Source organism: Felis catus, chromosome A3 (assembly GCF_018350175.1).
Source record: "Felis catus isolate Fca126 chromosome A3, F.catus_Fca126_mat1.0, whole genome shotgun sequence".
NCBI classification, from domain to species: domain Eukaryota; kingdom Metazoa; phylum Chordata; class Mammalia; order Carnivora; family Felidae; genus Felis; species Felis catus.
This window is the reverse complement of record NC_058370.1, coordinates 24,938,153-24,960,585: the sequence shown is the minus strand read 5'-3', so window position 1 is coordinate 24,960,585 and position 22,433 is coordinate 24,938,153. Positions and strand designations below refer to the sequence as shown.

The 22,433-nt window shown below is 37.5% G+C and overlaps 1 protein-coding gene and 1 non-coding gene across 3 annotated transcripts in view; one reads left to right on the top strand and one right to left on the bottom strand.

Annotated features, from left to right (window-relative positions):
• The window catches only part of ASIP (agouti signaling protein), a 163,434-nt gene that overhangs the window by 29,559 nt on the left and 111,442 nt on the right, over positions 1 to 22,433 (top strand). The gene's annotated exons all lie outside the window — the stretch shown is intronic.
• LOC111560009 lies at positions 10,381 to 10,484 on the bottom strand. The gene has a single exon (XR_002741453.1). It is a non-coding gene; the product is annotated as a U6 spliceosomal RNA (small nuclear RNA).

The window sequence follows — 22,433 nt, the reverse complement described above, 5'->3', positions numbered from 1 at the left end:
GCTCCAAGACCAGGACCAGTGGGTAAAACTTGCAGGGAATCGGGATTAGCTGAATATAAGGAAGAATTTTTCTGTAATCTTAATAGTACAAAGATAGAATAGACTGCACTAATAGGTAATAAGTTCTTATTACTGGTGGTGTTTTGATCAGAAGCTGTACAATTAGGAAGGATGCTGAACTCAGGATTCTTAAAAGATACTTTAATTAAATGATCTATATCTCTTCTAATCTTGGAACTGTCTGAATCTGCTAGGTTTTGTTTGTTTATTTTGCGCTCCAAAGAAACTATTTCTGTATAGATTAAAGATTTGGAGACATGAAGTGGAACGTGGGGAAAAGGCCACCCTGATAGCTCTATGCTTCTGTACATTGAGCATAATAATACCTACCATTATTGTAAATAATCATGATAGGCTAGGTTAGGCTGTAATGACAAACAACAATGATTTATAGCAGCAATGGTTTACTTCTCACTCATAGTATTGTGAACTGACTGTAGCTTTGTTCTACATCATCTTTAAAAAAATTTTTTTTTAACGTTCATTTTTTTTTTGAGAGAGAGAGAGCAAGAGAGAGCATGCAAGTTGGGGTGGGGGAAGGGCAGAGAGAATTTGAAGCAGACTTGGCAAAAGCACAAAGCCTGATATGGGGCTTGAACCCACGAATCGTGAAATTCCAAACTGAGCTGAAGTCAGATGCTCAACCTACTAGAGCCACCCAGGTACCCATACATCATCTTTACTCTAGGACCCAGGCTTTCTATCTGAGATATTGCCTGTCTTATGGAAGAAGAAAAAGAGGCAGGCAAACCACTCACAGGCCCTTAAAGCTTCTACCTAGACCTCATACATGCCACCAATTTTATTAGAGCAAATTATATGGTATGGTGGTTTTCTTTTTTTTAATCAGTAATTATTATTTTTTATTTCTTTTTAAAATTGAAGTATAGTTGACACACAATGTTACATTATTTTCAGGTATACAACATAGTGATTTGACAACTGTATGTGGTATGCTATCCTCACAAGTTATCAGTGATTATTTATTTATTTAGTGATTCATCACTTACATATAACACCAGTGCTCATTCCAACAAGGGTCCTCCTTAATGCCCCTCGCCCATGTAGCCCTTTCCCCCACCCGAACCCCCTCTAGCAACCCTCAGTTTGTTCTCTGTATTTAAGAGTCTCATGGTTTGTCTCTCTCTCTGTTTTTATATTATTTTTGCTTCTCTTCCCTTATGTTCATCTGTTTTAAATTGAAGTCATGTGATATTTGTCTTTCTCTGACTGGCTTATTTCATTTAGAATACATTCTATTTCCATCCATGTTGTTGAAAATGGTAACATTACAGGGGCACCTGGGTGGCTTAGTTGGTTGAGCATCCGACTTTGGCTCAGGTCATGATCTCATAGTTTGTGGGTTCGAGCCCCGCATCAGGCTCTATGCTGCCGCTTGCTCAGAGCCTGGAGCCTGTTTCAGATTCTGTGTCTCCCTCTCTCTCTGCCCCTCCCCCGCTCATGCTTTGTCTCACTCTGTTTCTCAAAAATAAATAAATGTAAAAAAAATTAAAAAAAAGAAAATGGTAACATTTCATTCTTTTTGATTGTCGAGTAATACTCCATTGTAAATATATACCACATTTTCTTTATCCATTCATCAGTCGATGGACATTTGGGCTTTTTCCATATGTTGACTATTGTCGATAGCTCTGCTATAAACATTGGGGTGCATGTGCCCTTTCTTTTTTTTTAATTTTTTTTTTCAACGTTTATTTATTTTTGGGACAGAGAGAGACAGAGCATGAACGGGGGAGGGGCAGAGAGAGGGAGACACAGAATCGGAAACAGGCTCCAGGCTCTGAGCCATCAGCCCAGAGCCCGACGCGGGGCTCGAACTCACGGACCGCGAGATCGTGACCTGGCTGAAGTCGGACGCTTAACCGACTGCGCCACCCAGGCGCCCCGCATGTGCCCTTTCGAATCAGCACTCCTGTATCCTTTGAATAAATACCTAGTAGTGCAATGGCTGGGTCATAGGGTAGTTCTATCTTTAATTTTTTGAGGAACCTCCGTGCAGTTTTCCAGAGTAGCTGTACCAGTTTGCATTCCCACCAGCACTGCAAAAGGGTTCCTCTTTCTCCGCCTCCTCGCCTACATCTGTTGTTGCCTGTTAATTTTAGCCATTCTTACAGGTGTGAGGTGGTATCTCATTGTGGTTTTGATTTGTATTTCCCTGATGATACATTTGATGTTGAGCATTTTTTCATGTGTCTGTTAGCCATCTGGATGTCTTGTTTGGAACAGTGTTTATTCCTGTATTCTGCCCATTTCTTCACTGGATTATTTGTTTTTTGGGTGTTGAGTTTAATAAGTTCCTTATAGATTTTGGATACTAACCCTTTATCTGATATGTCATTTGCAAATATCTTCTCCCATTCTGTAGGTTGCCTTTTAGTTTTGCTAATTGTTTCCTTCTCTGTGCAGAAGCTTATCTTTTTTTTTTTTTTAAGTTTATTTATTTATTTTTAGAGAGACAGAGACAGTGTGAGTGAGGGAGGGGTAGAGGGAGAGAGAGACAGAGAATATCAAGGAGGCTCTGCACCACTACAGCAGAGCGCAATGCGGGGCTCAAACCCATGAGCCTGACTGAGGCACCCAGGTGCCCTGAAGCTTTTTATCTTAGAGGTCCCAATAGTTCATTTTTGCTTTTGTTTCCCTTGCCTCTGAAGACATGTCAAGAAGCTGCTGCAGCTGAGGTCAAAGAGGTTGTTGCCTGTTTTCTCCTCTAGGATTTTGATGGCTTCTTGTTTTACGTTTAAGTCTTTCATCTGTTTTGAGTTTATTTTTGTGTATGGTGTAAGAAAGTGGTCCAGGTTGATTCTTCTGCATGTCACTGTCCAGTTTTCCCAATACCATTTGCTGAAGAGACTTTTTTCCATTGAATATTCTTTCTTGCTTTGCCAAAGATTATTTGGCCATATGTTTGTGGGTCCGTTTTTTGGTTCTCTATTCTGTTCCGTTGATCTATGTGTCTGTTCTTGTGCCAGTGCCATACTGTCTTGATGATTACAGCTTTGTAATACAGCTTGAAGTCCAGAATTATGATACCTCCAGCTTTGGTTCTCTTTTTCAGGGTTGCTTTGGATATTTGGGGTCTTTTGTGGTTCCATACAAATTTTAGGATTGTTTGTTCTAGCTCTGTGAAGAATGCTGGAGTTATTTGATAGGGATTGGTCAGTAACTATTTAAGTGTACCTGAACTAAATACTCCAATAAGAAGGTGGAGACTGGTAGAATTGATTTTAAAAATGATTCATCTATATTCTTTCCATGAGAGACCCATGTTAGACCTGAATATAGTGAAAAGATGAAAAGACTCATTCTATGCAAATAGTAACCAAAAATGAATCAGACCAGCCATATTAATATGCATATGTATATCTATTAGAGACATTTGAAGTTCGTATAATATGGTTTATGTATAGTACTTTGTGCTGTGCCTGGGATGTTACTAGATAAATCCTAATTTTATGGACCTAAAAGACCACTCTATGATTGAACATATGTATTTCGATTTATATCATCTTCATATGGCTGTATCTTATCTAACATCAATAAATAAATCTATGATCTAATGCTTTTGTAAAAATAGAAATTCAGAGAATGCAAGAAGTGAAACCAACTCTCAGGGTCATAATTGTGTTGGGTCAGTGGGAATACTGAGCATTGTGTTCTCTCTTGTGTTTCAGCTCTTGCTTAATATATAAAGACAGAGTAGTAGAAAAAGTGACCTGGTATATTCAGCAAAGGCAAAATCAGCAGGTGTGGTGGTTTTCAAAGTATGTCCACAAATTTTTTGAAATTCCTTCCTTCAGAAAGTAGAGCCTAATTTCTCTCCCTTTGAGTGTTGGACTTAGTCACTTGGTTCTAACAAATACATGATGGCAGAAGTGATGATGTGTGACTTCCAAGACAGGGTCATAAAAGGCATTGCAACTTCTTCCTTGATCTCTCTTTTAGTTTACTCAGTCTTGCGGAAGCCAACTGCCCATGTCACGAGGACACTAAAATAACCCAATGATTAGACCCATATGGTGAGGACCTTAGGCCCTTCACCAGTAGTCACTGAGGATCAGCCAACATCCATATAAATGAGCCCTCTTGGAAGAGGATCTTCCTACTCCAGTCAAGTTTTCAAATGTCTGCAGCCCTAGAAAACATCTTGACTATAACCGCATGAGAGACCCTAAGCCAGAAATACCTAGCTAAGCTACTCCCACTCCCAAATTCTTGACTCACCGAAACTGTGAAATAGATATTAAATATTTATTGTTTTTAATTGCTAAGTTTTGGAGTAATTTGTCACACAGCAATAGATAACTAATACATGTGGCCACCTGAATTCAATGGGGCAGAATGTATAATCCTGCAAAGAGGGATATATATAGTAGGAAGAGAAACTGGAATATTTGGTGAACAATGATACTTACCACAATAGCTAAAATATTTAAATCCAATCCTCTACCCGTTCATTAGACAAATATCTGAAACAAGGAATAAATCATATAACCTCTGCATATTTACTCTCTTTTCCCTATTCTATTGTGCAGGTCAGGTCTATAATCAGCAAATAAAGGGGTATTTTAAGTCTGGGATCTGATACCCTCTTCCTATTCCCTACCCCCTTCTAATTCCTTGAGTTTTAGGGTTGTCAAATTCCATTGTTTTCCCTGCTTTTGATCCCTCTGTAGTCCCAGACCAACCAGTTTACTCTTATCATTCAAACCTAGTCTCCAGGACTAGACCATTACCTTTTCCTCATCTTTCATACCAATGGTTTTCTTACAGTGTTATTATTGCCCAGATTGACTTACTGGCATTCTGGCCATTTGTATGGTATTGCATTGTTTTAGTTTTACATATTCTAGTGAGCGTGAAATGATATCTCATGGTGGTTTTAATTTACAATTTCCTGTTGACTAGTAGAGTTGAGTATCTTTTCTTATGTTCTTTTAGCCATTCATGTATCTTATGTTGTAAAATATCTGTTCAGTTTTTTTGCCCATCTTCTTGAGGTGTAAGAGTTTTTGTAATGTGTTCCAGATATAAGTCCTTTGTGCGATATATATGTTGCAGATATTTTCTTCCCGCCTCTGGCTTGCCTTTTCACTTTCTTAAGAGTATGTTTTGAAAAGCAGAAAGTCTTATCTTTTTATAAAGTCCAAGTTATCAATTTTTTCTTTTATTAATGTTTCCGTGTCTTCAGAAATCTTTGGTTATATCAAGATTGCATGTTTCCTTTTAAAGTTGGCAATACATATTTATTTCTCTCTTTGGAAGGAAGCTAACTTCAGTATGGGCCTATAACATACCCTTTCAATACATAATTGGATCTATAATGTGATTGCAGTCTTCTGTATTAACTGAATGTATCGATAATCTTAAATCTCTTTATATGAGATATGGAGATATATAGAAATAATTAATCATGTTGTTATAGAAATTATATCTTTATATAAATAGTGGACCTCATATTGACTACATTTGTGGCTGACAAGAAGAGGACCAGAAACACTGGAGAAGTTGCTCAGGAAGATATAGAGAGAAGTTAGAAAGATAGGCAATTATTTAAAAAACAAACGAACAAAAAACAAAACCCCAAGCTCTCAAACTGCAAATGGCATCTGGTAAGAATTACAGTAATAAAACCTAACTGTTGTGCAAGGAGTAATCTAGGGGGTCGCCTGGGTGGCTCAGTCGATTAAGTGGCTGACTTTGGCTTAGATTATGAGCTCATGGTTTGTGGGTTCAAGCCCCATATCAGGCTCTGTGCTGACAGCTCAGCCTGGAACCTGCTGCAGATTTTGTGTCTCCCTCTCTCTCTGCCTCTTCCCCCTCTCACACTCTGTCTCTCTCTCTCAAAAATAAATAATAAACATTAATTAAAAAAAAAAAAAGAGTAACCTAAGGATAGTAAACCTCATGTATTCCCAGTGAGATGGGTTGAAAATGTTCCTACAGACCTGATTCTAGGATGAGAACCTTGAAAACTATACAGCCATAGTTAAGATGATCGCTGGATAGGTCCTGCAGAAGTACCCTGCTCTCTTATTCCTCTCACTAATTAATACTTATTTGGTCCTGAGTCTGGATCTAAATTAAAAAAAATTTTTTTTTAATTTTTTTATTTGTTATTGAGAGACAGAGACAGAGCATGAGCATGGGAGGAGCAGAGAGAGGGAGAGACATAGAATCTGAAGCAGAAGCAGACTCCAGGCTCTGAGCTGTCAGCACAGAGCCTCACATGGGGCTTGAACTCTTAGAGCACAAGATCGTGACCTGAGCTGAAGTCGGCCGCTTAACCGACTGAACCACCCAGGCGCCCCATGAGTCTTGATCAAAAAGTGAAAGGAGGATAAAGAATTCATGCCACCAGCATCTCCTCCACCCTTTTTTGGGATTATGAACAATTAGAGGTCAGAGAGAAATGTGGAAAAAACAGGATCAAGTACCCTGGTAAACTTTCCTTCCCTCCAGGTAGATCTAAGCTCTTTATATCCTGACTCTACTACTCAATTTTACAAATAGAGGTACCCCCTCTCTTTCCCTTTCTCAATACCTGGAGTCCTTCATCCTCACTTTCTGGATTTTTCACTAAACACCTCTTTCCCTTCTGCCTCAGTCCCAGCATTCACACAGAGACGGCTTGGAACGAGGAAGGCATTCGTCAGTTTATAGACATTGACAACTGTCTTTTAACCCCAAGCACGGCTTCGACTATTGTTTGTTCAAGTTTTTCATAATGGAAATTTATATTGGTTTTCTGATTATAAAGGAAATAAAGGCTCATAAAATGAAACAATATGGAAATAAAATATGAAAGCCCTCCAGAATTTTTACTATGCATATACAAATACACACACACATGTTTTTACAAAGCTGGCATTATATGATGCATTCTATTCTATAATTTTTTCCATTAATAAATTGTGGTCTTTTTTTGCCAGTACTAATAAATCTTTCTTCTTATTATAAGGAGGAACTATACAACTCTGGAAAAATAGGCAAATACCCATAACAATTGATTTATTGATATGGTATTATAATATCAAATCAATATGATATGTTTGGTGTGTTGTCCTTCATTAGCAATGTAGAGTTCAATGAGCTGTGCAAATTGCAATGAACATGATGCATAAATGCAGTATTTCCCTCAATCCCTGCATATGCATCTGAAGTGCATTGCCTCAGTTGATTGTGGCACTGGTTTCACCAAATAAGCCTGTCCCTTTGTTGTACACCAGAAGAAGTGGGTGCACAAGAAGGGGATAAATGTTTGATTTTTAATAAATCTGTGTTTCTGGATTCTGTGGCCATTCTGTATATCATTGTGTAGATATATTGTAATTTATTTAACCAATCTTTTTTTTTAAATCTTAACAGAAAACATTTAATTAAAAGTACATATTTAGTTTGCAAGGATAATTTTAAATCATATTTTATATTTCATTTCACTTGCCCTCATTTTAACTTAATTTAGCATTCACTACAACTTTCAGTTCAATTCTGAGATTTTTAAAATTGAAGTGTAATTAACATACAGTGTTATATTCATTTCAGGTGTACAACATATTGATTCAACAATTCTACATATTACTCATGCTCACCAGGAGAAGTGTAGTCACTATAAAAAATTATTACAGTGCTATCGACTATATTCCCTATGATGTACTTTTCATCTCTGTGCTTACTTATTTTATAACTAGATGTTTGTACCTCTTAATCCCATTCACCTATTTTTCCCATCATCCCATCTACATCCCCTCTGGCTAACCACCAGTTTGTTCTCAACACCAAAAAGCTCCAAACAACCTGATTTAAAAATGGCAGAGGACCTGACTAGACATTTTTCCAAAGAAGACATACTGATAGCCAACAGACAGATGAAAAGATGCTCAACATCACTAATCATCAGGAAAGTACATATCAAAACCACCGTGAGATATCACCTCACCCTAGTCAGAAAGCTAATATCAAAAATACAAGAAATAACAAATGTTGGCAAGGATGTGGAGAAAAGGGAGCCTTTGTGCATTGTTGGTGGGAATGTGAATTGGTGTAATCACAATGGAAAACAGTATGGAAATTCCTCAAAAAATTAAAAATAGAAATACCACGTGATTCAGTAATTACACTATTGGATATTTACCCAAATAAACCAAAAATGCTAATTCAAAAAGATGTGTGCACCCCACATGTTTATTGCAGCATTATTTACAATAGTCAAGATATGGAAGCAACCTAAGTGTCCAGTGATAAATGAATGGATAAGGAAGATGTGGTATGTATACATAATGGAATATTACTCAGCTGTAAAATGAGTGAGATTTGCCATTTGTGATAATTTGGGTGGATGCAGAGGGTATTATGCTAAGTGAAATAAGTCAACTAACTAGACAACTAACATGTGATTTCACTTATATGTGGAATTTAAAAACAAAACAAATGAACAAACAAAAAAACTCAAACTCTTAGCCAATCATATTTTATTTTATTTTTTATATTTTATTTTATATATTTTATATTTTATTTTATTTTATTTTGAGAGAGAAGGAGAGAGAGGGAGAGAGAGAGGGAGAGAGAGAGAATACCAAGCAGGCTCTATACTGTCAGTGTGGAAACCAATGCACAGCTTTAACCCACAAACCATGAGATCATGACCTAAGCTGAAATCAAGGGTCCAACACTCAACTGACTGAGCCACCCAGGCTCCCCTGGGCATTAGAGATTCTAATTACTACTGGGTAGGTCATTGTTTCTAGACCTTCTCTGGTTGTGTTAACATATTCCCTTAGGTTTTGATAATTTCACTGTAATGTATCTAGGTATGGATTTAGGTTTATTAATATGCTTAGTATCCTTTATGCTTCCTACATCTAAGGTTTTTATTTCCTACATCAATTTTGAAAAAATGTTTAATTTCATTAGAAACTCCAATCAGGAAGTACCTGGGTGGCTCAGTTGGTTGAGTGTCTGACTCTTGATTTCGGCTCAGGTCATGGTCCCAGGTTTGTGGGATCAAGTCCCACATCAGGCTCCATGCTGGAGCTCCATGCATGGAGCCTGCTTGAGATTCTCTCTCTCTCTCTCTCTCTCTCTCTCTCTCTCTCTCTCTCTGCCCTCTCCCTGCCCCCACTCTCTCTCTTTCTCTAAAATTAAAAAGAAAAGAGAAGAAAAGAAACTCCAATCAGTTTTCTAAACTGGCTGTATAATTTTGGACTCCCATTCATAATGTACAAGCATTTCAGTGATTCCATGTATTCATCAACAATTGGTATTATCAGCCTTTTAATTGTAGCCAATCTGGCAAACATGTAGTGGTATCTCGTTTTAGTTCTTATTTACATTACCTAGATGAGTAATAATGTTGAGCATCTTTTCATATATATATATATGTTGGCCATTTGGATATCTTTTGTGACATTTTCAGACTTTTTTTGCTCAGTTTTTAAATTAGGTTGTTGTCTCTTGTCTTTATAGATTAGTAAGAATTCTTTATACTATCAAAAGTTCAGTAAAACCAATGAATCACCAAAGCAGTAAATAGTAAAAATTTATCATGCACACACTAAAAAGACAGTTTGCAAACTGGGAGCACTGAAACCAAAGCATGGAATGAGTCTCAGGGGTATATAAAGTAGCTTATGTAATGAGAAAGCAGTGACTATTTATTCTTCACAGTAACTGGTTACAATACTAGAATTTTTTTATATATATATTTTTTCAACGTTTATTTATTTTTGGGACAGAGAGAGACAGAGCATGAACGGGGGAAGGGCAGAGAGAGAGGGAGACACAGAATCGGAAACAGGATCCAGGCTCTGAGCCATCAGCCCAGAGCCCGACGCGGGGCTCGAACTCACGGACGGACCGCGAGATCGTGACCTGGCTGAAGTCGGACGCTTAACCGACTGCGCCACCCAGGCGCCCCTAGAATTTTTTTAAATAGTAGAGAATTGGTTAGTAATTACCTCATATCAAACTTGGGAAACAGTTAAAGTTTTGCTTATGATTTTCCGAGGCATAAGCAAGAAATGACCCAGGTCAAGTTAATCTTATAAAATAAGCTAAATTAAGCTTTATATATGACTAAACTGATTTTGTCTTCTCAGGGAATTTTTAAAGGCTGATCTCCCTTTGTTTTTATTTTGTTTTGTTTTGTTTTTTGTTTTTTGGTTTTTTTAATTAAAAAAAAGATTTAATTGCTGTATTTCATCTAATATTTCAGCATCCATAAAACCAAGTTACCCTCAAAATAGGATGTTTCAAATGATCATTATTTTTTGACCATTTGCTATTTTCATTAAAAGTCTTTAAGAAAACATGGAACACTTCATGAATTTGCGTGTCATCCTTGTGCAGGGGCCATGCTAATCTCTGTATTGTTCCAATTTTAGTATATGTGCTGCCAAAGTGAGCACTGGTCTCCGTTTGTTTTTTATTTTACCATTTATTCTGGATACAAGTCCTTTAACAGATATATGTTTTGTAATTATTTTTTTCCCATCTGTGGCTTGCCTTTTCACTCTCTTTATGGTGTCTGTTGATGAGCTCAGGCTGACTCTTGCTTATTGTGGAATATTTCATTGTGCATTTTGTAATTTTTAAGAGCCCGTCTTTGTCAGGGCTTTACTTATATGTGTGAATTTGTGTGATCTAAGTTGAGATTATCCTCTCTGGAGAGATTTATTATTTGCTCTTGTGAAATACCTCAATCTAGGACCAATTTGTTGCCTTAATCTGATTCAAGTGTTAATGGAAGGCAGCTATGCTCACCACTATACCACCAACGCTGCACAGCTCAAGTGTTAATGGGAAGGTAAACTGATTCAACTTTTGTAGAAGGCAATTTGGCAATAACTTATCAAATTTTAAATGGTATACATTTTGACCCATCAATTCTACTTCTTTATTTCAATCAAGTAATCAGATAAGTCCACAATAATACATAAATATGGAAGTTTACACATTGTCATTTATAATTCTGAAAAAGTGGAAACAACCTAGATGTTCATAAAAGATGATTGGCTAGGGGTGTCTGGGTGGCTCGGTTGATTGTCTGAGGATTTCAGCTGAGTTCATGATCTCATGGTTGTGGCATGGAGCCCCGCATTGGGCTCCACACTGTGTGGAGCTTGCTTGGGATTCTGTCTTTCTCCCTCTGCTCCTCTTACCTGCTCTCTCTCTTTCTCTCTCATAGAATAGAATAGAATAGAATAGAATAGAATAGAATAGAATAGAATAGAATAGAATACCTGATAACAGTGTGCCTGACCCAGTGTTCTGAGAACTTGCCCCACTCCAAGACTGCTGGCCACTGCCCTGGGCTAAGTGCAAATTTTAATATGAATGAACCCTGTCCACCCACACACACATAGATGTCATGTGCCCCTGGCCACCATAGCCACTGTGCTTCAGGAGCTCTGGCCTAGAACTGTTGGCTCAGCGCAAATTTTGCTAACACCCCCACACTACCCCAGAGCCCTAAAGTGCCTCAGAGATGGATTCCTGGGTTCTTACACCACAGAGAGCAAGCACAGGCCACAACAGGCAGAGAGTCAGTACAGACATCTGAACTGAAAGAAAAAGCAACTCAGACACAACAGCAGGATGCAAGCAACACACATAGGAGATTCCCCTGAAGTGTGAGGTTCTGGTGAACAGGAGACACTGCACTGTAGGATACTACAGGACCTCTTCCACATAAAGCCACTACTTTCAAGAGCAAATGATATGGCTGACTTGCCTAATACATAGAAACAGACACAGAGAGGTAGACAAAATGAGGAGACAGAAGACAAAAAGTACAGGACAAAATCACAACAGGAAATCTAAGCAAAATAGAAGTATATAATATGCCTGATAAAGAACTTAAAGTGATGATCATAAAGATACTCACTAGACTTCAGAAAAGAGTGGAGGACATAAGTGAGACCCTTGACAAAGAGATAGAAAAAAATAACATATCAGAGATGAAGAACTCAATAAATGAAATTAAAAGTACACTAGATGGGGTAACTAGTAGGTTACAGGAAGCAGAGGAATATATAAGTGACCTGAAGGATAGAATAATATAAATCAGTCAAACTGAACAGGTGAGAGACAAACAAATACTGCATAATGAGAATAGACTTAGAGATTTCAGTGACTCTATCAAGCATAATGACATTTGCATTATAGGGATCCCAGGAGAAGAGAAATTGGGGCAGCAAATGTATTTCAAGAAATAATAACTGAAAATGTCCTGAATCTGAGGAGGGAAATGGAGATCCAGATTCAAGAGGCATAAAAATCCTCCACCAAATTCAACCCAAAAAGGTCCACACCAAGACACATAGTAATTAAAATAGCAAAAAATAGTGATAAAAAAAGAATTTTAAAGGTTGCAAGAGAAAAGGAGACAACTATATACAAACGAAACCCCATAAGGCTATCTGCTGATTTTTTAGCAGAAACTTTGCAGTCCAGAAGAGAATGGCACAATGTATTCAAAGTGCTGTAAAGGGAAAATTTGCAACCAATAATACTGTATCTAGTAAGCCTATCATTCAGAATGGAAGGAGAGATAAAGAATTTTCCATACAAACAAAAGTTAGAAGAATTCATGACCACTAAACCAGCCCTACAAGAATGATATGAGGGATTTTGTAAATGGAAAACAAAAACCATAAGGAAGAGTAAGGAAAATAAGAAGCATAAAAGGAAAAAAAAGTATATCTGTAAGAATCAGTCAAAAAAAAAAAAAGTATACCTGTAAGAATCAGTCAAGAGAAGCACAAAATAAAAGGATGTAAACTATGATATCAAATATCTGAAACATGGAGAGAGAGGAGTAAAGAATGAGTTCAAAATTAAGTGACTATCAGCTTAATATAGACTGCTATATGCAGAAGATGTTATATATAAACCATATAATAACCACAAATCAAAAAACAGTAATAGGTATGTAAAAAAATAAAGAATAAGGAATCCAAGTATTTCCCTAAATAAAGCCAACTAATCATGAGAGAAGAGAGCAACAGAAGAAAGGAACAGAGAGGAACTACAAAAACAACCATAAAACAAGTTTAAAAAATGCCAATAAATACACACATATCAAGAATTACTTTGAATGTAAATGAATTAAATGCTCCAGTCAAAAGACATAGAGCGATGGAATGGATAAGAAAATAAGACTATATGCTGCCTACAAGAGACTAATTTCAGACCTAAAGACAACGGCCGATTGAAAGTGAAGGGATGGAGAGACATTGTCATGCAAATGGGAGTGAAAAGAAAGCCAGAGTAGCAATACTTATATAGTAAGAATAGACTTTAAAACCAAGTCTGTAACAAGAGACAAAGAAGGACACTATATAATCATAACTGGTACAATGCAATAAGAAGATATAACAATTGCAAATATTTGTGCACTAACATGTGGGCTTCCAAATATATAAATCAGTTAACACCAAACATAAAGGAACTAATCAATAGTAATACAATAATAGTAGGGGAATTTAACACCCCACTTACATCAATGGACAGATCATCCAAACAGGAGATCAACAAGGAAATAGTGGCTTTGAATGACACATTGGACCAGATGGACCTAACAGATATATTCAGAACATTCCATCCTAAAACAGCTAAATACACATTGTTTTCTAGTGCATGTGAAACATTCTCCAGAATAGATCACATATTAGGCCACAAATCGACTCTGATCAGATTCAAAAATATGGAAGTTATACCATACATCTTTTCTGACCACAATTCTATGGAACTAGAATTAACCACAAGAAAAAACTGGAAAGCACATGAACACATGGAGGTTAAATTACATGCTTCTAAACAATGATGAGTCAACCAAGAAATCAAAGATGAAATAAAATAATACATGGAGACAAATGAAAATGTTTCATGAAAATGAAAACACAATGGTTCAAAATTTGGGGGATGCAGCAAATGCTGTTCTAAGAGGGAAGTTTATAGCAATACAGGCATACCTCAAGAAGCAAGAAAAATCCCAAATAGACAATTTAACCTTAAATCTAACAGAACTAGAAAAAAGAACAAAAAACAAAACCCAAAACTAATAGAAGGAAGGAAATAATGAAGATTAGAGCAGAAATAAGCAAAATAGAAACAAACAAAAAAAGAACAGATCAATGAAACCAGGAGTTGGTTGTTAGAAAAGATCAACAAAATCAATAAACCTGTAGCCAGACTTTTAAAAAAGAGGACTCAAAAAAATAAAATCAGAAATGAAAGAGGAGAAATAACAACTGATACCACAGAAATACAAAAGATTATAAGAGAATACTATGAAATATTATATGCCAGCAAACTGGACAACCTAGAAGACATGAATAAATTTCTAGAAACATATAACCTCCCAAAACTGAATCAGGAAGAAATAGAAAATTTGAACAGTCTGATTGCCAGCAATGAAATTTATTCAGTAATCAAAAAACTCCCAGCAAGCAAAAGTCCAAGGCTAGAGGCTTGACAGGTGAATTCTACCAAACATTTAAAGAAGAGTTAGTAGCTATTCTTCTCAAACTATTCCAAAAAATAGAAGAGGAAGGAAAGCTTCCTAATTTGTTCTATGAAGCCAAAATTACACTGATCCCCAAATCAGATAAAGATGCTACAAAAAAGAGAACTACAGGCCAATATCTCTGATGAACATAGATCTAAAAATCTTTAACAAAATATTAGCAAACCAAATCCAACAATATATTAAAAAACCATTGGGGTACCTGGGTGGCTCAGTTGGTTGAGTATCCAACTTCGGCTCAGGTTATGATCTCACAGCTCGTGAGTTTGAGCCCCACATCGGGTTCTGTGCTGACAGCTCAGAGCCTGGAGCCTGCTTCAGATTCTGTGTCTCCCTCTCTCTCTCTGCCCCTAACCCACTCGCATTCTGTCTCTGTGTCTCTCAAAAAATAAATAAACATTAAAAAAATTTTTTTTAAAAATCATTCACCATGATCAAGTGGGATTTATCCTTGGGATGCAAAGGTGTTCAATATTTGCAAGTCAACCAATGTGATACATCACATCAATAAAAAAAGGGATAAAAATCATATGATCATTTCAATAGATGCAGAAAAAGCATTTGACAAAGTACAACATCCATTTATGATTAAAAGCCTTAACAAAATAGGTTTAGAGGGAACATACCTCAACAAAATAAGGGCTTTACATGAAAACCCACAGCTACCATCATTCTCAGTGGTGAAAAGCTGAGAGCGTTTCCCCTAAGGTCAGGAACAAGACAAGGATGTCCACTCTCACCACTATTATTTAACATAGTACTGGAAATCCCAACCACAGCAATCAGACAAGAAGGAATAAAAGGCATCTATTGGTAAGAAAGAAGTAAAACTTTTACTCTTTGCAGACGACATGATACTATATATAGAAAACCCTAAAGACCCCACCAAAAAACTACAACTGATAAATGAATTCAGTAAGGTTGCAGGATACAAAACCAACATACGGAGGGGAGTTAGGATGGTGACAAGTAGGGGGACTGGGATTTCCCTTGTCCCTCAAATACAGCTGTATTGAAGTCAGAACACTTGGAATACCCGGGAAATCATTCTGCAGAGTGACAGAAAGATCTCCACAGGTGGAGGGAGACAGCTTGGTGGGACAGAGGTGCATGTATGCAAATTGGGGGAGATAAAACAATGTAGGCAGAGGGGAGGGAAACCCTTCTGTGGAGACACAAAAGGGAGAGATAGAGAGGCTGTAGATTGTGGCATTGAATTAGTACAAGAGAAAAACCTCTCTGGACCATGGACTGGGGAACGAAAAATACAGAGAGTGCCAGTTTCTACTTTGTAAACAGCTTCAGGAGCTGAAGATTGGAGTTTTCAAATTGTGTGACTTTTGTGCTGGCTGTGGGTGCACACCTGGCGGTAGGGGGGCAAGAGGGGAGCCAGCCCCTGGGCATGGTAGTGAATCTTGGGGTCACACTGGGAGAGAACAGTCCCCTTCCTTGAGTACTGTGGGAAGAGGGGTTATTGCATCCCCAAGGACAAACGACCCTGCAGGTGCCAGCCAAAGGCCCTTTGTCAGCAAGGCTGAGTGGCACTACATCAGAAAAGAATCTGTGCGGTGCTGGGCCGCTTAGCACACTTGGTTTTGAATCCCAGCCTATTGCCTAGGAGGTGCAGGAGAACTGTGGAGCAGGGAAAGCTGACTGCCTGTGAGGGCTGCCTGAAAAGCATGGTTTGAGACACCGGGTCTGAGTAGGGAAGATAGGGATGTTGCCATTTTCCTCTCCATCACCAATACGGTGGGGCTTCAGTGACCAGTACAGCGGCCCCCAGTGGAGGTGGGACCCACTTAAACCAAACCCTGCCCCTCTGAGCCTGCCAACAGCTTATCTATGGGAGCGGGACTGACACTGAACAAACCAGATGGCCTCTTTTCCAGACCAGCACAGCCACCAGTCCTAGGCACCAATGGACAAGTCTCCTGTGGTTTTATATGTTGGTCTGTTTCTCTCTTTTTTTTCCTCTTTATATCTATATCTCTATCTACATAATATAAACATAAAATATTTATATTTATATTAAATATAAATTTATATAAAATATAAAATACATATTTTATTTATTTATTTATTTACTTATTTATTTCTCTCTCTCTGGATTAAGCCTTATAGTACCTTTGATTCTCTGCTTGTTTTTGTTTTTGTTTTGTTTGCCCCTTTCATTTTTCTCTTTGTATGGAATCAGGTTCCCTACCCTTTCCTTTTTTCCAGGGTTACTTCAACAAACAAATCAAAGAACACCTGGTGGAGATCCAAAAAATCTACCACTATGAGCAAGGAGGAGCTTTGTAGAGGACTGACCAGTGGGGTGGAGCAGCCAAATACACAACAACAGAGTGCACTCAACACACTCCAAAAACACTCCCTGAAGTGCCAGGCCCTGGACAGTGTATGACCCCTTTCTAACATAGTAGTACTCACAGGTGCAGGATACATAACAAGCTATTAAAATACGTAAAAGACAGAAACTTAGCCAAAGTGATAATACAGAAGAATTCTCAAAAGAAAATCCAGGAAGAAATGACAGCCAGAGAATTGCTCAAAACAGATATAAACAATATATCTGAATGAGAATTTAGAATAACAGTCATAAGACTAATAATTGGGCTTGAAAAAAGCATACAAGACAGCAGAGAATCTATTGTTGCAGAGATCAAAGACCTAAGAAATAGTCACAATGAATTGAAAAATGCTATAAATGAGACCCAAAATAAACTAGATACAGTGACAGCGAGGATGGAAGAAGCAGAGGAGAGAATGGCTGATATAGAAGATAAAAGTATGGAAAATGATGAAGCTGAAAAAAGAGGGGAAGGAAATTAGACCAAGAGGGGAGAATTAGAGACCTAAGTGATTCCATTAAATGAAATAATATCCGTATCATAGGAGTTCTAGAAGAAGAAAGTGAGAGATAGGGGCAGAAGGTTTATTTGAACAAATTATAGCTGAGAACTTCCCTAATCTGGGGACGGTAACAGGCATTGAAGTCCAAGAGGCACAGAGAACTCCCTTCAAAATCAACAAAAACAGGTCAACACCATGACATATCATAGTGAAACTGGCAAAATACAAAGATAAAAAGAGAATTCTGAAAGCAGCTAGGGACAAACGGGCCTTAACCTATAAGAGTAGACACAATAAAGGTAGCAGACCTGTCCACTGAAACTTGGCAGGCTAGGAGAGAGTATCAGGATATATTCAATATGCTGAATATGAAAAATATGCAGCCAAGAATCCTTTATCCAGAAAGGCTGTTGTTCAAAATAGAAGGAGAGATAAAGGCTTTCCCAGACAAACAAAAACTAAAGGAGTTCATGACCACTAAACCAGCCCTGCATGAGATCCTAAGGGAGACTCTGAGTGGAAAGCAACAAAGACTACAAGGGACCAAACACATTACCACAAGCATGAAACCTACAGATAACACAATGACACTAAATCAATATCTTTCCATAATCACTCTGAATGTAAATGAGCTAAATGCTCCAATCAAAGACACAGGGTATCAGAATGGATAAAAAAAAAAAAAAAAAAAAAAAAACCAGGATTCATCTATATGCTGCCTACAAGAGACTCATTTTAGATTTGAGGACACCTGCAGATTGAAAGTGAGGGGATGGAGAACCATCTATCATGCTACTGGACATTAAAAGAAAGCTGGAGTAGCCATACTTATATTAGACAAACTAGGTTTTCAAACAAAGACTGTAACGAGAGGTGAAGAAGGGCATTATATCATAATTAAGGGGTCTGTCCATCAAGAAGAGCTAACAATTATAAATGTCTATACACCCAACATAAAAACACCTAAATATATAAATAAACTAATTACAAACATAAATAATTGTATAGATAACATTACCATGATTGTAGGGGACTTTAATACTCCACTTACAACAATGGACAGATCATCTAGGCAGAAAGTAAGGAAACAATGGCTCTGCATGATATGTTGGACCAGATGGACTTAACAGATATATTCAGAACTTTTCATCCAAAAGCAGCAGAATACACATTTTTCTTGAGTGTATATGAAACATTCTCCAAAATACATTACATACTGGGTCACAAAACAGCCCTCAATAAGTATAAAAGGATTGAGATCATACCTTGCATATTTTCAGATCATAATGCTATGAAACTTGAAATCAACCACAAGAAAAAATTTGGAAAGCCCTCAAATACATGGAGGCTAAAGAACATCCTACTAAAGAATGAATGGGTCAGCCAAGAAACTAAAGAAGAAATTAAAAAATATATGGAAGCAAATGAAAATGAAAACACCACAGTCCAAGCCCTTTGGGATGCAGCAAAGGCAGTTCTAAGAGGAAAACATTGCAATTCAGGCCTATCTCAAGAAGCAAGAAACGTCCCAAATACAAAACCTAACCTCACACCTAAAGGAACTTGAAAGGCAGCAGCAAAGAAAGCCCAAAGCCAGCGGAAGAAGAGAAATAATAAATATTAGAGCAGAAATGAACAATATAAAATCCCAAAAAAAAACAAAAAAAACAAAAACCCAGCAGAACAGATCAGTGTATCTAAGAGCTGTTTTTTTTAAAATAATAAGCAAAATTGATAACTCCCTAGCCAGACTTCTCAAAAAGAAAAGAGGACCCAAATAGATAAAATCATGAATGAAAGAGGAGAGATCACAACCAACACCACAGAAATACAATTATTATTGGAGAATACTATGAAAAATTAGATGCCAACAAACTGGACAATCTGGAATAAATGGACAAATTCCTAGGCACTACAAAAACTCAAACGGGAAGAAATAGAAAATTTGAACAGACCCATAACCAGCAAAGAAATTGAATTGGTCATCAAAAATCTCCCAACAAATAAGAGTCCTGGGCCAGATGGCTTCCCAGGGGAATTTTACCAGACATTTAAAGCAGAGTTAAAACCTATTTTTCTAAAGCTGTTCCAAGGAAGAAACGGAAGTTTCCAGACTCATTCTATGAAGGCAGCATTACCTTGATTCCCAAACCAGACAAAGACCCCACTAAAAAGGAGAATTACAGGCCAATATCCCTGATGAACATAGATGTAAAAATTCTCAACAAGATACTAGCAAATTGAATTCAACAGTATATTAAAAGAATTATCCACCATGATCAAGTGGGATTCATTCCTAGGGTGCAGAGCTGGCTCAGTATTCACAAATCAATCAGCATGATACATCACATTAATAGAAGAAAGGATAAGAACCATATAAGCCTGTTAATAGATGCAGAAAAAGCATTTGACAAAATACAGCATCCTTTATTAATAAAAACCCTCCAGAAAGTTGGGATAGAAGGAACATACCTTAACAGCATAAAGCACCTCAGTGGCTCAGTTGGTTAAGCGTCCAACTTTGGCTCAGGTCATGATCTCATGGTTTGTAGATTCGAACCCCGCATCGGGCTCTCTGCTCTCAGCACAGAGCCTGCTTTGGATCATCTGTCTCTGTCTCTCTGTCTCTGTCTCTCTCTCCCTTTCTCTCTGCCCTCCCCTGCATGTGTTCTCTCTCTCTCAAAAAATAAACATTAAGAAAAAAACCAACAACAACAAGAAGAAAGACCCACAGCTAACATCACCCTCAATGGAGAAAAACTGAGAGCTTTCCCCCTGAGATCAGGAACATGACAGGGATGTACACTCTCACCACTGTTGTTTAACATAGTGTTGAAAGTCCTAGCCTCAGCAATCAGACAACTAAACGAAATAAAAGGCATCCAAATTGGCAAAGAAGTCAAACTTTCTCTCTTTACAGATGACATGACACTCTACATGGAAAACCCAAAAGACTCCACCAAAAAACTGCTAGAGCTGATACATGAATTCAACAAAGTTGCAGGATAAAAAATCAATGTACAGAAATTGGTTGCATCTCTATACACCAGTAATGAAGTAACAGAGATATCAAGGAATTGATCCCATTTACAATTGCACCAAAACCCATAAAATACCTAGGAATAAACCTAACCAAAGAAGTAAAAGATCTGTATGCTGAAAACTATAGAAACTTATGAAAGAAACTGAAGAAGACACAAAGAAATGGAAAAATATTTCATCTCATGGGTTGGAAGAACAAATATTGTTAAAATGTTGATACTACTCAAAGCAATCTACACATTCAATTCAACCCCAATCAAAATAGAACCAACATTCTTCACAGAGCTAGAGCAAACAATCCTAAAATTTATATGGGACCACAAAGGACTCCGAATAGCCAAAGTTATGTTGAAAAAGAAAACCAAAGCTGGAGGCATCAGAATCCCAGACTTTAACCTATATTACAAAGCTGTAATCATCAAGACAGTATGGTATTGGCACGAAAACAGACACATAGACCAATGGAATAGAGAAACCAGAAATGGACCCACAAATATACGACCAACTAATCTTTCACAAACAGGAAAGAGAATCCAATGGGGGTGGGGGGGAAGCAGTGTCTTTAGCAAATGGAGCTGGAAGAACTGGACAGCAACATGCAGAAGAATGAAACTGGACCACTTTCTTACACCATACATAAAAAAAATTCAAAATGGATGAAAGACCTACATGTGAGACAGGAAACCATTGAAATCCTACAGGAGAAAACAGGCAGCAACCTCTTTGACCTCAGCCACAGCGACTTCTTACTTGACATGTCTCCGGAGGCAAGGGAAACAAAAGCAGAAATGAACTATAGGAACCTCATCAAGATAAAAAGCTTCTGCACATGAAGAAAACAATCAGAAAAACTAAAGGGCAACCTATGGAATGGGAGGAAATATTTGCAAATGACATATCAGATAAAGAGTTAGTATCCAAAATCTATAAAGAATTTACCAAACTCAACACCCCAAAGAACAAATAATCCAGTGAAGAAATGGGCAGAAGACATGAATAGACACTTTTACAAAGAAATCCGGATGGAAAACAGACAAATGAAAAGATGCTCAACATCACTCATCATCAGGGAAATACAAATCAAAACCACATTGAGATACCACACCTGTCAGAGTGGCTAAAATTAACAATTCAAGAAACAACAGATGTTGGCAAGGATATGGAGAAAGGGGAACCCTCTTGCACTGCTGGTGTGAATGCAAACTGGTGCAGCCAGCACACTGTCTGGAAAACAGTGTGGAGGTGCCTCAAAAAATTAAAAATAGAATTACTCTAGGACCCAGAAATTGCATTACTAGGTATTTATCCAAAGGATACAGGAGTGCTGATTCGAAGGGGCACAGGTACCCCAATGTTTATAGCAGCACTGTCAACAATAGCCAAATTGTGGAAAGAGCCCAAATATCCACCAACTGATAAATGGATAAAGAATATGTGGTATATGTATACAATGGAATACTACTTGGCAATGAAAAAGAATGAAATCTTGCCATTTGCACCAAGGTGGATGGAACTGGAGGGTATTATTCTAAGTGAAATAGGCAGTCAGAGAAAGACAGATATCATATGATTTCACTCATATGTGGAATTTGAGAAACTTAACAGATGACCAAAGGGGAAGGGAAGAAAAAAACAAGATAAAAACAGAGAGGAAGGCAAACCGTAAAAGACTCTTAAATATAGAGAACAAACTGAGGGTTGATGGGTGTGGGGAAAATGGGTGATGGGCATTGAGGAGAGCCCTTTTTGGGATGAGCACTGGGTGTTGTATGTAAGTGATGAATCACGGGAATCTACTCCTGAAGCCAAGACTACACTGTATGTTAGCTAACTTTAAAATAAAGAAAAAACAAAACAAAACAAAAAAGACAAAATCAACATACAGAAATCCATTTTTATATACTAATAATGAAGCAACAGAAAGAAAAATTAA